This window comes from Neolamprologus brichardi, chromosome 20 (genome assembly GCF_056152115.1).
Source record: "Neolamprologus brichardi isolate AB-2024 chromosome 20, ASM5615211v1, whole genome shotgun sequence".
NCBI lineage: Eukaryota > Metazoa > Chordata > Actinopteri > Cichliformes > Cichlidae > Neolamprologus > Neolamprologus brichardi.
The window spans coordinates 21,810,001-21,827,049 of record NC_142123.1 but is presented as its reverse complement, the minus strand read 5'-3'; the positions used below and the strand labels follow the sequence as shown (position 1 = coordinate 21,827,049).

General features: G+C 38.9%; 1 protein-coding gene across 3 annotated transcripts in view; it reads left to right on the top strand.

Moving 5' to 3' along the window:
• Positions 1-12,401: 12,401 nt before the first annotated feature.
• Positions 12,402-17,049, top strand: part of LOC102776989 (dystroglycan 1-like) — a 12,439-nt gene continuing 7,791 nt past the window's right edge. Inside the window, exon 1 of one of the 3 annotated variants that reach the window (XM_006796362.3) lies at positions 12,402-12,581. The gene's annotated coding sequence lies outside the window, so the exon portion shown is untranslated. Of the gene's footprint in view, positions 12,740-12,764; positions 12,869-17,049 lie in introns of those variants that run through there. The other 2 variants (XM_006796361.3, XM_006796363.3) reach the window with 2 other exon arrangements.

Genomic DNA, 17,049 nt, shown 5'->3' with positions numbered 1-17,049 from the left:
TGACACATTACCGTAGAAAGGAGAGGAGAGACACATTATAGTGTTTCTTTAAGTTTGGGCTTTAAAGCAAGCGTTACTATTGCTTTCCTACTGTTGTTGGGTCTGTCACCGTATGAACCAGGCACTCAACCATAAAGCATTACTGAATAACTTACCGTGATCCATGCAGCCCGATGGCAGAGTGAAATGCTGTGTTTCAAACAGCAGGAGGAGCTGTGTGATTTTAAATCCATCTTGCAGACAAAACTGATACCTCCACCACTAGGGTGCGTGGGTCCTACAAGTGCCAGACTTTTGACATGATGGAGCCAACCTGGGTGATGAATAATGATGATGATGATGAACAAATTCATTTATCTAGATTTGGGTTTTCCTAGAAATTAATCGCATTCCCTCCCTGTTATATGTGTTTGGATGCTGCCATGCTGCTGCAGTATAACATGAATTTGGATTTATTTTTAGTGATTCAACTTCAACTACGAAATTTGCTTTAGTTAAGCCTGGGATGCTTCCATTTGATTTCTTTGTTATATCATCATTTCTTTGATCAAATAGAGTTAGAAATGAGACTGATCAAAATTCACAAAAGCTCTGCTCCTGCTTTAATCAGCCGTGCTATATGGACCCCCATTTGCTTTGCCAAACAAAATGTATATCATCCCTGCTCGTCTGGGACCATTCGAGCTCAACAAACGCCCCTCATACTTAATGGCATTGAAACATCAAGAGATGACACCAGCACAACAACTATAATTACTCAGCTGTGGAACATCTTTCTTCTTTTTCTTTGCTCCTCTCATGCACAAACAAACATGGCTTAACATTCTTGCCATTGAATCTTTAGGCCATTTCTTACTTTGTCCTGACTAATGGTGAGTGAAAATGTACGGGAGGGAGGACTGAACATAGTCTGCTTTTGTGTGCTTCCACATGCCAGAGCTCACAGTAGGTTTTCCTTTCATTAAAGTTACTTCTGCAGTAGTTTGATCTTCTTGAAAGCCAAAATCATCTTTGATTCTCTCTCAAGCAAGGAGCAATGCTTTGACATATCTTCTTTTTTTTTTTAATGTTTACTTATAAAACATGAGGAATTTTTTTTTTTTGTAGAAGCTTGAAAAACCAACTTCCTTTATAATTTATGTTCTAAGACTACAGAAACAACAGGTTTTAAATGTCCAGTAAACACGGGGACATGAGAAAACACAACTTCGACATGCACAATTGAATCCTGTTTGTATTTAAATGTTTAATGCTTATTTACAAAAACATATCACAATAGTATCACTGCCTTGGACCCATAAGTGCTTTCTGTTTTGCTTGTCAACACACAATAAAAAGATGAGATAATCCATTTCATCAATTACCTTGAAGTCTCATGGAGACAAGTCTAACGTAAATATAAATATAAGACAAGTATAAACACAAGTGCACAAAAATATACATGCATACTGCAAAGAGGGAAAATGTGTTTTAAAAAAAGAACCTTTTTTCCAGGCGAAGTAACAAAACATAACAAAAAAAAAAGGTCAAACCAGGAACATTTCTGAGCAGCATTTAAAGAAATCCGCTGGATAAGTTTCCCTCAGATCCACAGAAAGCTGTTCCAACTTACTTTTCAGCCCTTTTTTGAAACATTTCTATCAAAGCTAAGATTGAAGGGGAGCATCACACATGCCTCACAACTCTGAGTGTTTTCGATCTGTCATTTGTAATGAAGTTCTCCGCTTGGCCAGTTACGGCTCTAATAAATATTTATATTAAACAACAACATAAACACAACGTGACAAGTGAAAGGGGTTGCTGATAAAGATGAACCTACGGAGAATTATCACTCAAATCTGTAGCTCTTTTTTTAAAATAAGAGCTTTGTAGCTCCAAGCTTCAGCTCATTGTTTCGTTGTCAGGCCAACAACTTCATTGTCCTCTAGAAATCCATAGTAGACTATCTGCCTGGCACCACAGAGATAAAGAGCTAATTATTTTCCTCATGAGATGCTAGTTTTTTGTTTTTTAAAGGAAAGAATAGGGTGACAGAGAATTGATTTTGAGCTTACAGTACATTGTCAGGTGGAAAGAAACATATCTCCAAATGAATGATAATACCCAATGCACTGTAACTGTGGAGGAGGTTAAATAAGCAACTGGGCTATTTAAAAAGGTGAGAATACGTCAATGTTCTGTTTAAAAGCTGTCACGGCTGCCAAAGAAATCAGTCATTGCAGGTTTAAATTCTCCATCATGAGAGTTAGTCAAGCATACTGCAAGTGCCATGATTTAAGCTGTTGTTTATCGGTGCAATGGTCTTCTGACTGGTGCAATATTGAATTGACGACGCATTCCTAAAACACTTGATCACTACTAAGTGATCACACCAATATGTTTGCTTCCCTGATGCATTCCCTTTATGTCCATCTGATAACAGTCAGGCAATTAAAAAATAAAAGATTCAATAATGTGATAAATGTAAAAAAAAATGAAATAAACAAATAAATCAGCATAATTTATTTTACGTAAGTCTTTGAATCATCTCATTTCTAAGCAACACTGATGGCTCGGTGGTTTCACAGACAGCGCGGTCGAAGCTGTCCTTGAGCATAGCTTACAAAGCTTGCTTTCCCATCACTGCACAAAACTGCATAAACACAGCTTAAAGGTGTATGTACAACTCTCAGCATTGTGAAATCATTGCAAACATATTATCGGCTCGAATCACAAGGTAAGAAGAAACCAAAGCGGTGTGGCTTGACAGAGGGAACACCTCAAATACCACATTTTCCATGGTAAGCATTCAGAAAGTTACGTGTACATATTTACCAGGGGAAATGTGACGTTTTCAAGATACAAGAGTATCTCAAAGGGACATTTCTCCTTATCAGTATTACAAGGGATATATCTCAAAGTATTTCCTGCTTAATTACAGCTTAAAGTTCTGAGATGGCATTGTTTTAGATGTAATGGCAGAAAAAACGTTTATCCTTAGATGTAAAACAGTGTGACACACTACGACACCACTTAGCGCTAAAATGTCTTTTATCTGAACCCAAAAGCAGAACTTTAAAAGCACTGTTTTGGAGCTTTGTGGATGCAAGACTATCCCTCCGCAGTTTTACAAAAGAGTCAGGTCATTACCATATTTCCTTTCATTTAATAATAATGACTCTCCTTTTGCACCAAGATAAATTAAGCTTTATCCAAAGCAGTGTTCTGATTTTAATAAAACCATTTTTTAAAAGGAAGATTTTACGCAGGTCGTCTTTTCTGCTTTTAATGTCTCAAAAACAAGACCACAGTCAAGGCTGTGGGTTGTAGGTCTCAAGGAGGTGAAAAAAAAAACCCCAAATGGAGGTGACATCATGGCAGCTGTGAGAGGAAGTGTTCCTTCAGGCTATGTCTCGAACAGGGCAAAAGATAATGTATCATCCGCAGGTGCACAAATGTGCAATGTAGGCATTATTATGACGGGATAGTTTCAAGTGTTGTGGCTCGAAGCAGCCTGTAGGCAGGAACTCAATCTTATAAGTATGTCGAAGGGGGAGGGAGTTCTAGCATTCATTTCAAAGATGTGTAAAAGAGGGAACAACACTCAAAACTGCATAAGTAGAAAAGAAATAACAAATCTTATGAATTCTGAAACTCTCTAATTACTGTAAACAAAAGATGAAGCAGATTACATTTATTAAATCTTGAAACTTTACTTTGCATTTTTCCTATCTCAGGACACCTCCAGGCGCTTGATTATAACTTCAGAGAGAGAGCTATATGCTGACTGTGTTGCGTCAGGTATGAAGTGAACCTTCAAACAGCTTTTGATCTTGATAGTGAGAGACTGCGTTAGGGAAACAGGTAATGAGATCAGCGCTAGGACACAATACCGTACTGTACACAACACCACAACAGTGTGGTAACGTCAGTTATTGTGAAGTTTGGTTGTTTTTTGTAACTTTGACAGGTACTCAAAGTTGGCAGTTGAACCGTTAAATAGCCTGTGTTTGCTGACACAAGAAATATGCATAGAAGCAAATGTGGCTCAGTTAATGTGTGATCCTGAATAGCAATCTCCTGCCTGTTTGTGTAACACTTACCGTCAAATAGGGACAAACTTTGTCCCACGCTGGGCTTACAGCAGTGACAAAAAGGATAAAGGCCAAAATGTTTGTAATAGGTACCTAACGAGGGGGAAAATACAATCCACAAGAAACACTATTATAGAGAGTAGGTTTGTGTGGCACTTTGTGCCTGTTTTTGTCCCCTTGGGATTTAATTATTGAAACAATTGTTTATTCACCAGCTTTAACCCTTTGCTCTTCCATTCACTATTTTTCCAGGCACACTTCCAATTGCTTGCATTACTTTCTAGCAATGCAAGCAGTGTTCGGGGTTTGGCAACTGAAAGGCTTAACTGATGTTAGGGCTAAATATTAAATCTCAACCTCAAGTAAGGCCAAGGTAATTACTTACTTGTCTACCGGGCACCATTCTAGACAGTTTTCTTGTGCAATGGTTTATGTTTTAAAGCTTGAAAACTTTGGCAACTTTTTTTCAGCTCTAACAAGAATCTATCAAGAAGATATATCTTTTTTTTTAAACTTAAAGTTGGTAAAATGTTTTGTTGTTTATTGATTAAATCATCTTTCTCATCAAAAGCACAAAACAGTTCTAAAAATCAGTACTAGTTAGGATTTAAAAACCGTGCTCAAAAGCACACTGACTGTGTAAACACAGATTATTTTTTCATCAGCAACTGAGTTCTGAAGTCTTTACTCATATGTGGGTCGTATTAAGTTTAATCTTTGCAGCAGATTTGTTTGACTGCTCGGAGCTATGATTCTTTATTCAGTAATATATTGGAAACAAAAAAAGAAGTACATTGCTGGCTATGATTCACATCTGAAAAAGAAATAAGAGCAATTCAGGTGGATAAATAGAACAAACACATTGTGATTTATATCCTTTAAAACCACATCTAAGCCTAAGGGGATAAAGAGAAAAGATCCTCAAGGTTTTGTTTGTCTGCACATGCCTATACACATTCCAGTTATGTGGTGAATGGCGAGCAAGCGACAAGAGGGGCCTTGTATTTCTAGGTCTATCTCCTGCCCACCCTGTAGATTAGCCTCTTATCTCTTAAATGAGACAGTGCCGACGGATTTGGATAACAGGAATTTGGCATCAGCACCATGCTCCCTGCACTGAGAGCGCTGCTGGATCACAGAGAGTCCCTGTGCAAGAGTTAAGCAGCAGAGACAGCCTTGGACCAAGCAGTGGGTGGATATGGGGAGACATATAATGGGCAGCTTCAGATGCTGGCATTCCTGCTCCTTGAACACTGCTGGTGCTTTCTTTCTTTTTTTTTTTTTTTTGTCCTGTCGGCTCTTATCATAGATGCAGCAAATGTTTGGCCACCCCTGGGCAAATTACATACTTTGCTGATTTATATGTGAAAAGAAGATACTAAAAGCAGTACAACAAATTAATAAAAAATAATAATAAAATCTTCATATGTAACTTCATGATTTATTCTTCTTTCATGGATATTAAAAAATGAATTAAAGATAATAAGACTATAACTGGGGCAGGTGCAAATACACCCTTCACTATTAACTTGTTGGGCTTTTAATTGACTCATTAAAAATAGTCATTAAAAACTGGGAGCTGATTCTGAGCCGGTGATGGTTCAAGCCCAAAAAAAAGAAAAAGAAAATCCATGGGGTCGACTGAATGACTCGTGAGGTTCTAAAAATGAAAGCCTCGGTGTAGGGGGATGCTATGAAAAGGACATCAATGCTCTCTTTTAGACTGTAATATCCACTTTTTAACATGATCAAAAAGCTAAATGGAACCAAATGTCTGCTGGAAAGAAAAAACTAAACCTCTGCTTCAGAAACACTGCAATACACCTACATTATAAGAGCACGGTTTGCATACACTCCATCATCACAGGTTAACCACACCCGCATTCTCAGTGCAAAGGTCAACACACGATGCACGCAAAGCAACATGTAGCTAGGATGGAGTGATTTAGGACATGCTATAGACATGTCAAGCTAGCAGCCTCCACCACTACTACTGCGTTTAAATCATAACGTGATGGTAATATTTGGCTTTTTATTTATTTTACAGCCAGTGACACAGGAAAGAATTGCACAAGGAAAGAGAAAAAAATAGATTCATTTAAAAATCAGCAGATGTGTTCAAATATCATGCAGTCGGTGAAGAATTTGCTACTGAGAAAAAAACTAGCTTTTCCCACAAGGTAATTAACTGGAGAAACTAAATCCGAAGCTTTTGGAATAGTCACCTGACTTTAAAATCACTGAAAAGCTGTGGGTGGATCTTAAACATCCAGTGAGACAGCCTTAATATATCTGCTGAAGCGCTGTGCATAGAAGAGTAGGTGAAAATTAAAGAAAGCCAGAACAGAAAGCCTGTGAAGCTGTGATATTTGCTAAGGGGGACTTACTAAGTTCTGACTTAGAATACGAAAACTTCTCCAAATGTCTGTATTAGCGTTCATTTTTGTTTAAGTTTATGAAACAAGAAGTAAAAATTCAAAGATGTTAGTAGGAAAAAGTGCTTTTAATGAGCGTTCGCTGCAGTTGCAGGGCTTGTTTTGACTTCTTTTCACTTTAAATAACATCAAAATGTGTCACTTGTTCTGAGGTGCAACAACTGTATGCATACATTCAGTGTAAGATTTAGAGTAATACTTCATGACTGAGTCTATATTCAGTTCACACTCTTGTACATACCGTATCATCTGGATGGATTCTTGTGGCAGTTGACTCATTCCATCTCAGTCTGAACCGTTACCATGTGACTGACCAGGCAATAAGGCAGGCTGAAATGCATCCCCCAACTCTGACTCATGATTTGATCTGGCTTGCAGTCTGCCTCACCCCAGGCCGGAATTGATAGGTAGCGTTAAGTGCACACCTGGGACCCAGAGTTGGGTCTTTTCGCTTTCTCCCCATTTTCATCCTCCCTATGCCCAGGGCCTCAGACAGATATTAAGCAGGAGTGGTGCGCCACACACTTGGCAGCCCGCATAGACTTACTGAGACTGAGCTGCCTGCCACGTTAGGCGTGAATGCCAGTCACCGTCAGGTCCAATGGACAAAACTGGAGCACATTCCTGAGACCTTACACAGTCTTGCTAGTTAATAAATCTCTAATCCTGCCTAGGACAGAAAACACAGGAAGGTGATGATTATCTAGACCAGAGAGGTAACAGCAGAGGACACGGAGTCAGGTTACACTGAACAGGCTTGTCACTCTCACAGGGATTGGACTCTCCCAGATATATAAGTCATACTCTGCAGGTAGGTTTGACATCTAAGGTTACCTGGAAGGTCTACATGAAATAACAAGACTAAGGGTCTATAGCCACGCTGACAGCTCTGTGAAACTCTGCTTGGCACAGTTGTGCTATGAGCAATACAGACTGTTTATACAAAGTACTGTACAAGCTTTTACCATCCTCACCACTTTAGTTATACACACTGGATATTTACATGTAAACTTTTGCTATTTGCTCCAAAACACTAAGTACTGTTGAGGCTGGAGAAAGTCATTAGTTTGGGGAGAATTTATCCAAAAAACAACGGATTTTTTTCCTAACTAAAATCAATGTGATTCATACAAATGTTACCAAGCAGAGTGACAAATTTCTGCTTTATTGTGAATCAATAAATTTTATGGGAATTTTCAAGAAGCTGATGTGATTTTTTTAATCTAGTCCAAAAGAGATGGGCAAACCACACAGCCAATACCTTGGCAAACAATTCCACTGAAAAAATAATGCTACCATTAAAAAAAAAAAAAAAGGGGGGGGGGGGGGGGGAGCTAAAATAAGACATTTCTAAGGTCATCGCTCGGTCAGAGACTTCTTTATAACGGAAAATAAGGTATTGATGAGAACTTGTGGAAGGCTACTATCATAATTAAGTTCAGGTTCATTTGGACTCTTGTTTATGGCTGTGTAATCGTGCAGTGTTGGATTGTGTTTAGGGTATTTCAGGTAACTGCTAAAGTTACACAACACATTAAGGGGCCATTGAGGGCCTGTTCAGTCGCCAGGTTGGGATTTGATTACAGCTTTTCATTGGGGTCATCCTGTGGCCATTCCCTTTGATGATTTCTGTATTTGCTGATGTCTTCTTGATGTGTTTCAAAGTCATTAGGCGTGTGTGTCTCTGATAACCAAAATATTGCCCCAGTCACAACGGTCATTAGGGGCTTTTCCTCACACTTCCATTTAGCATGAAGTCTCCTTAAGAGCTTTGTGTTTACCCTGTAATGGAGCAGCCTAACCTGCCACTGGTCGAAGTACAGAAGCGTCCCATCGCCTCTAATTGCCTTTAGGGTGTCTGATTGTGGATTAATTATGCATCTAATTTGCAAATTATCAGCTAACTCACCGCAGCAAGACCAAAAAGGGATTAATTTGCTCTGAGATGCATGTAAATATGACAAGCTGAAATCACAAGTCCCAAATTACTTTTCAACAAGACAAAGTATTTGGCAAATAATTAGTTTTTCTTTTACATCAATGGGAGGTTTTCACAGTGTGTTAGCTTGTTAACAGCGTGTTTCAGCGTAAACATGCACAAGTGATAATGGCACCTCTTTGGAAATCTTATTTGTGCTGAGCAGCAAGAACAGATAGCCAGGGGCACGTGGATGGAAAAGGAAATGGTAGTCTGGTCTAGATGCCGCAGTGAAAGGAAATCATCTTTCTTCCTGTTTTATTGCTGGAACGACATGTCAAGTGACAGAGTAAACAAGTGTCCACAGTAGACCAGAAACAAAAGCTTGTTACAGGTAAATGACATGTTCCCAGAACATTTTTTAAAGTGTTTCACTGCTGACCCTGATGAAATGGCCCAGCAAATTACTGTAGCCCTGTGCCTCATCATGTGAGTCCAAAACACTTTTGCAGATACACTAAATTATGACGTGTGAGAAAAAATTGTGGGCAAACGAGAGAGATCTGTGAGCACAACAGAGAAAATGTACAAAAGGCTCCTTCCGTTTGTTTTTGGGTAAAGCCGAGAAGGTTGTCTAAAGTAATCTACCATTGTGAGAGAAATTGGCTTCATTGAGGGTCTCACTACTCAGCCAACCCCTCAGCGGTCCAGCAGACCGCTCAGAATAACCCTTCTAATAAGTCACTTGGAAGAAAATGTGGGGAGTCAGCTGATTCTTAATCCTCTCTCTTTCTCTGTGCTCACACATCAAGAGTCAGACTGATATGTGCAATCACATGAAAGCCCCTCTGCGGTGGGCCTATCATGGTCTAGTAGACTTGCAAGTATTGTTGTGTATGTGAGTTGAGACAAAATGAGAGCCGGGCGATGCATTTGCAGTGAAATTCCCTCTTCTGTCTTGAGTGTAAACAATAAGATGAGAGAACAGCAACTATTAGTAAACGCTTGCATTCCTCTCACCTGACATTGATATAATTGATTAATTATTGTCTGTGCAGATGGTGTATTAATTTAATTTTGAGACAGTTAGGTGCAACATGCCTATAAAAAATAGATTCTGATTACAATGACTGTATTATGTGGTGTGATGTGCAAATTGTAATCTGTGATTTAAGCAAATTGTCCCATAAATTTGCTACGTGATGATGAATTCTTTATGCACATATTTCAGTGCTAACTCCAAAAGAATTAAAGCACAGATGCACATTCATTACAATGTGCATTAGATAAAATATTGTTTTAAAATACTCAATATGCTACATGTACTCTCAATTAGATATGCAGCTAGGCAGCTGCAAGAGAAAGCCTTTAATTAAATCCATCACATTTTCAATTCGTTTCAATTCAGTTCAGCTTCTTGCAGTGTTATCTATTCTGCTAATATACAATGGCCACGTCAGAGCACTTTATATAGTATGATAATGTTTTATTGTATCGATTACTCATATAATGTCATCTGAGCTTCAACAACTGTTCCAAAGGCTACTCAGAGTTAGGCATTCAGTTAGCATATTCTTCTGACAAAGTATGCTATTCTCAAGAAAGATTGGTTAGTGCAGAGCAAGTCTCAGTCACCGCAACCTAAGACTTAGCACTGTAGAGATTCATGAAGCTGGAAGCGGTTATGAAAGGTCTATATATAAAATGGTATAATAATAAATCTGTCCACAAACTGAGAAAATTTACCTAGGAGTTGACACCTTGCAACGATTGCATTAAAGAGGTAAAAAAAAAAAACCAGTGGTAAAAACAAAACAGCTCAGGTGGAAAGGACTACAGAAATCTCAAAGGTGAAGCACGGAGGAGGAAGCGTCGTAGTTGGGAGCTGCTTTGCTACCTCAGGGCCGAAACGTCATGAGATCAGTGAAAAAACGTATGTATTCAAAACTTGTTTAAACCAATTTTACCATAGAATCACAGGGCAAGCAGTCCATGACGCTCAGGAGAAGTGACACTGCAATATCTGAAACCACAGAAAGAAAAATTAAACAAAAGTAGTTGGAAAAAACAGGAAATTCAACCCACTGGTGATGTAGTGTCATCAAAAGATAGTTGCACAATTAAAAATATGGAGGAACTGAAATATGTCTATATTGAGCAATGATCCAAAAGTCTCATCTGATGAGGTAAAGGAGGAATCAGTAAACATGTGAGGTTTTTCCTGGTAAAGGAGATTCTATAAGTTACTTAACTGAAGAGTGCATTTTTTTCTGCAGCCTGCACAGCTGGTAGCAGGTTTACTAAAGATGTGAAAAGTGCTTCATCGCATTTTGTTTTTCGCCTGTATTTGTGAATATATCTAATAAATCATGTTAATGCTAAATGGGTTTTTTTAAAACATGTTCTTGCAGCTGTATATACATGTTGCCTTTCGGGGGTGAACAAAGAGTCAAAGCGATTCGGATGACTGACATGTCTGTGAACTATTACAGACAGCTACTGTTTCTCCATCTTAAAATTTTCCTCATGGCTGCCAAGGGTTTTATTAGTATATGAAAGTCCTTTCTTTGTTGCCATAAACACCGAGTCAATTTTTTTGCTCCAAGATATTTGTGCAATTTATTTTTTATGATTATTTATGATGATGACATCATGTAAATGGAACCACATATTTCAGGCAAATATTTTCTGCGGGGTAAAAGACATCTAATCATTTGTTGGCAAAGTGAGTAAGAATGCCCATTTTTACCATTTTATCTGGCAGTTTTATTTGGCAGCTTTATTTGGCAGTATAATGACATCTATAATTGTTGTTTCATTTGAAGATTTTTACTGTGCCGCTTGCCTCTTTTTCAACACCGACTGTCAGTCTGGAAAATGTTCCCTTTTCTTTAAACTTTCCTTTCGTCTTTTAAGTATTTTTCCCAAAAGAGCTCATGCCCTATTTAAAACCATAATAATGCAGGCTTAATGCAACCAGTCATTCGTACAGGCTCAAAGATCTTCACAAAGGATTGCCACCATCTTTGTGTTCCACCTATAAGAGGAAAGGTAAGAAGTTGTCAAGGTGAAGAAAGGGGATTTTAAGGAATTTTATGCAATGCAATCAGGCAGCAGCTCAAACCGTTGCTAAACAAATCCACAAACCAATACTGACCTTTTTCCTCACAGCTCTAACTGGTACAGGATTTTATATATTTGACATTTGAAAACGTCACACGTTATGTATCAGAAACTTACCAAGGATGCTTTAGCAATGAAATATTAACCTAGAAACACCTAATTCCTTTAAACCTTGGACTCATAAACAACCACATGCGTGCATCTTGTGACTAATATTACAGCTGCCCTCACTCAGGAGTCTGAGAACAAAAAAATCACTCTTGCAAATGCACATTGGTGAAAACCTTGCGCGCACACACAATACCCCACTTCCAGCTTTTAGTTTGTTTTGACGATAAGAATGTGCAAACACGGACTGTATTTCTACCAGCACAAACAGAAAATCCGTTCAGCTGTTAATCATTTCAAAACCCTTCTTTGAACAAATATAACCTCCAGACCACGAGTGAGCCTTAACATATCTGACCAGTTTCCAGTGAAAAACAAGCACAATCTAAACTGTTGCCGCAACAGCTTAGATATTTTTGCCAACTCGTTGCAATGACCCCATAATATTTGCTATAAAGCACAGAAAGAAAGTCAAATATATCACTTCAAGAGTGTTAGTTAAAAGGGTACATTCACGGCAGAACAAAAGTACAAGTGGGAATACCTGCACTTGCCTTTTTAATCATCATCAGAGAGGCACATTGTCATAAAAATAAAACAAAGCTCTGCAGGGAAATACTTGCCCTCACTGAAGTTTGCATCGCAAGCAACACTGTGAGGTTAGGTTACTGGAAAACTTGTGTTTTGCTGCATACTGTCCTGCATCACTTTATTCTGCGTTCACCTGCACGTCTCCAAATAAAAGGGAGGTGGAGTCACGCTGGTACACACGATCGGCCTCAACCTGTAGACCTGTGTAAGAGAAGGATAGAGCGAGGCAGCCGGGGAGGGGTAGCAACCGACATAATTACAACACAGAGCTGTGAAGTGTCTGTAGACTTACCAACCCAGAGGGGAGACATATGTTACCTTGACTGTGCCCAGGTACCCTATTCACACGATACTAGACTTTTTATTTTTTCCTCCCGTGGCGCTCAAAGGGAAGCGCATGTTTTATGGCATTTGAGAAGTCTTCGCTGCGCTCTCAGGGTAGAAGAGGAGACATTACGGCGCGAGTTAGCTAACGTTAGCTCGCTAACAAGGTCAGTTTGAATTTTGGGGTTCCGTTGCTTTTTCACGAGTTCACTAAGAAAAACGTTTGCCTCCTCGTCTTTACTTAAATGGGCGCATTTTGTAGAACTGGCACGAACTCCTCTCGGCCGACGAGGCAGGTAAAGAGCTATATTTGTCACCACTATACTCTACTGCTGTTAGCTTGTTAGTTAGCCCGTTCGGTGGCTACCAAACCTCGGTCCGGTTCTTCGATTTTAGTGTTTGTGAGTTGATGTATTCGGACGGGGGCTTATGGAGCGTGCTGCCATGCAGCCTAGTTTTTGTCGTGTATGAGTTTGAGATTAGCGGCGTTTATTTTATTTCATTTTTTTTATTTTCCCGAGAGCGAGAGTCGGGCATCTGTGGTGAATGCCCCAGCAGCAGCTCGCTGCTCTGGTCCGCCTAGAATAGAACAGGTGCATCCCTGAGCTAGCGATGAACGGGCTCAGGATGGCACGCATCGCGGCTCCTCGATTATACGTTTACTGCAGTTTTAGAGGCTTGTATTGCAGTCAAGGTGGAGTTTATTTACTGCGGGTTGCCAAATGGCTTATCAAGGTTGAACGTCGTAGGCGGCGTTGTCATTTACAAAGGCCTCGTCTACCGAGCCCGACGGAAACGGGGCAAAGGAAACGGGGCCCGGTAGCCAACGTTTAGTTACTTAGCTGACACTACCTCCAGGGCAATAACTGGCTACCCAAAATTACTAACAATCCTATAAACATGTAAATTAGGTGTTTTAACTAAACGCATACACACACAAATAAAAAAACAAACGACCGCAGTATATGCATCTGTTACATCGCTAATTTTCTTTTAGCCTGAGTGTTTTTTCCTCTTCTTTTTCTGTCTATTAAAGCTGGGTGAATATCGAATTTTGACGTTATACCAGCTCGTTAGCTTCGCTTTAACCTTGCTTTGCGGGTTGTAACCTCACAAACATCAGTAGTCTCGGCCATAAATGAATTCTCACGACTGAAGGAAAATTAATCAGTAACCTAGATCTGAACAAGTACCAATTTCCAGATTAAAATATATTTGGCTAGTTGCTGTTTTTCTCCTGAAACTCCACTGCGTCTTTGTGCATTACAGAGCTGTGAATTCATTTACAGAAAAAAAAGTGTGATTTGACTTCCTGCGTTTGACAGCATACAGTAGTTTTTCCTGTAGCGTTAAACGAGTTGCTCGCAGGTCACCACGACAGGTTACACTTTGACTCAGTCAAGGCCGATTTTGTGTTTTCTTTCCACATTATTTCATTACTTTGTTGGACAGAGTGGAGGGCAACACAAGGGAAACATCCAACTGCAAAGCAAGCTTGTCTTGTGGATATGTTTGTTATTCAGCTCATGCACTATCTAGAGGCTGCTGGATGTGGTACGTCAATTCAATTGGCCCAGAGTGCCACTGTGCATCGGAGCCCTAATTATTTTTGATGGTTTTCAAGTTTTAACTACTGTTGAACTGCAGACTGCATGGATACCACGGCTGTTAAACGGTGTCGTCGCCCCACTAGTGTGGGCCTCAATGTGAAATGGGCAGAAATCACCCACGCTCAAGTCTGTGTCATTGCTTTGTTTACCATAGATTTTTTTTTTTTTTTTTTTTTTTTTTAAAGGCTTTATCATAGAAATGGGGAGGTTTTGATGTTTTCAAGGATTTATACAGTTGTCATAGGAACATGATTTGTTGTAGCATATGTGTTTGGCTCCACTATGTGTATAAAACAGAACAATTTAATGAGGTTTGGGTTAATGCTGGGGTTTCGAAAGTATCCTTTAAATATTTTAAGGAGTATATGTAACTCGGCCCCAGTGCTGCTACAAAGAAAATATGACTGTAACAATGGTGCATAATTATACTCTTTTATGTGCAATGGGAAAGGTAATTAAGCCAGAATAGGTTTTCTTTTCTTTTTGAATGAGCGCTTTGATGAAGAACACTTTAGTTTATTTTTGATATATTTAATGATTTGAACACCAGAGACCCAGACTTCATGAGTAATCTCTTTATAAAACAATGTTTAGATTGCTGGGCTTTTCCTGAAATGACACATCCTAATTAGTCCTGAGGATTATTCATCTTAAACACACCCTGTTATGCACACGTTTGAATTTTAAAGCCGTTTAGTTGTTCATTTGAACAGCGTGTTGGAACACTACAAATGCACATTGATTTGAAACGCTTAATGTTTCTTAATGAGATGTCGTTTGACTTTTATTTAAAACTTCCTACATACTGAACGTGATTAAAATCTAGGTCACACTGTGGAGAGCTTACTTTGATGCTCAGATGTTGCCCCCCCCCCCCCCCCCCCCACCACCCCCCCCACCCCATTTGTGTGTGGCAGCAGCCTGAGGTGAGGTGTGGTGCTCAGTCTAAATAAGGCTTATGGGTGTAAACTGTTTTCATGGTAATGTTTGTGTTTTACATTTTGGACACAGATGGATACACAGCTCAAGCAGTACCTTTTGTCTTTACACTCAGCCTGCATGTTGCAGTCAATTCAAGATGTATGTGTGTTAAAGAGACTGCCTGGGTTTGGAGTCAGAAGAGAACTGGGGGAGAGGGACAGGGGATTGAAATCCCACTGAACTGACTCAGATAAAAATCCCAGATAAGCAACATGTTTCAACCTGGTTTATGTGTTAGGTGTGGTGTGACTCAGTACTCTTTTGTGGAGTAGGCGTCAAACTTCATATTTGAAGAACAAATCCATTGTGTTCATTTTTTCTTTAAACTAGTGTTTTAAAGTGCCTTTGTTTAAATATATTTTGTATATAAAATGCTCCTCCTCTGATATGTCTCTTCAGCAAGCTGGCGGGGGATACAGGATGTGAATTTTTCTTGTATATTATCATTTGCCCATTTGGCTGTGTAGTCGTAACAGTCCAAATCAGAGTGAGACACACCATAAACAAAAGAGGAAATAAAGTTGTGCTAGTGTTGGATGTAATCTCACTGTTCTTGTTGGACTTTATAGCACAGGGAAGGTTGTTTTAAAGTTTCCTTTTGTTGATTAGAGTGAAATGGGGTAACTCAAACTCTCTCACTCTAAATACTGTGTTATCTTATCTTAGACATTCATCCAACCGCAATTGGGAGACAGGGTAGTTATGCTTGTAACAGTCTAGACATGCAATTTCAGCAACCTCAAATATGACCAAATTTACATGTCAGTAAATTTATTACATTTAGGTTTGGAGTTTTTGTTGTGTTTTTTTTTTTTTTTTTTTGTTCCATATATATAAACCTAAAGCTTTCTGGTAATTGTAGTATATGTACTTGGAGTTGTTCATGTGTGGCTGTTTAGTGCCCTGATTAGTTGTCACATGGTATTAGCTCAAAACAAGCAAACAAAAATAGTCTTATATGTAATGTATCTATATATCTGTATAAATTGAGGGTTGTCCTCTCTTAGTCTCATTGGGGCATTGGTTGACTTGAAAACTACTGTAATGTGCACTTGTTGTAAAAAGAACTTAAACGATCTATATTTAAAACGTGGAACAGTAGTTGTTGGTTGTAACATTTTGACGGGGTAACAGGAAAAGGGTATTAATTTGCCACAAAAGTAATGACAATATTTCGAGCTACAAATTTTACAGTAATGTAAACTGTTATTTTCGTAATTGGCTTTTCTGAAGAACATTTTTTAGTTACTTAAAGCAAATCACTAAAATTAAACATTTAATGTGTTTAGAATAATTTAGATCACAAAGGCAACACGGTATCTTTAGTCAAGTAAATATCCCATCCAAATGCCTTCTTAGTTGCAGGGTGATATTATAAAGGTTATTATATATGTGCATATATATTATAAATGTTATTAACACCTTAAAAAGAGGTATTGGCTTAGGGATGTTCCAATTTTCTCTTCTTTTTTTTTTTTTTTTTTAAGCAGTGACATGAGCAAATTGATAGAGGTCTGCAAATAATGTGCAGGATTTGCTGTTTCAGTTCCCTCTGAGATTCTGATCACTCCCACCTGCAACATTGCTTTCTATTGAAAACCTTCCAGTAGAGAAAATACATCCATTCAGCTGTTTAATCAGCTGAGTTAGAATACACAAATTGCAAATAAGGCTTAATAAATGGGTGTAAGGAGTTTAGGGGGGGGTGGATAACAGTAGGAACTAAGAATGGGTACAAATTTTATAGGTTGTCTTATTTGCATAAAATTGATCAACCAGGTGTTTGAGAGTCAGTGATGTAGTAGCAAGTAACAGTTATTCTTAGGAACTATCCATCCATCCATTCTCTTCCACTTATCCTTTTCAGGGTGGGGGGTGAGCCTATC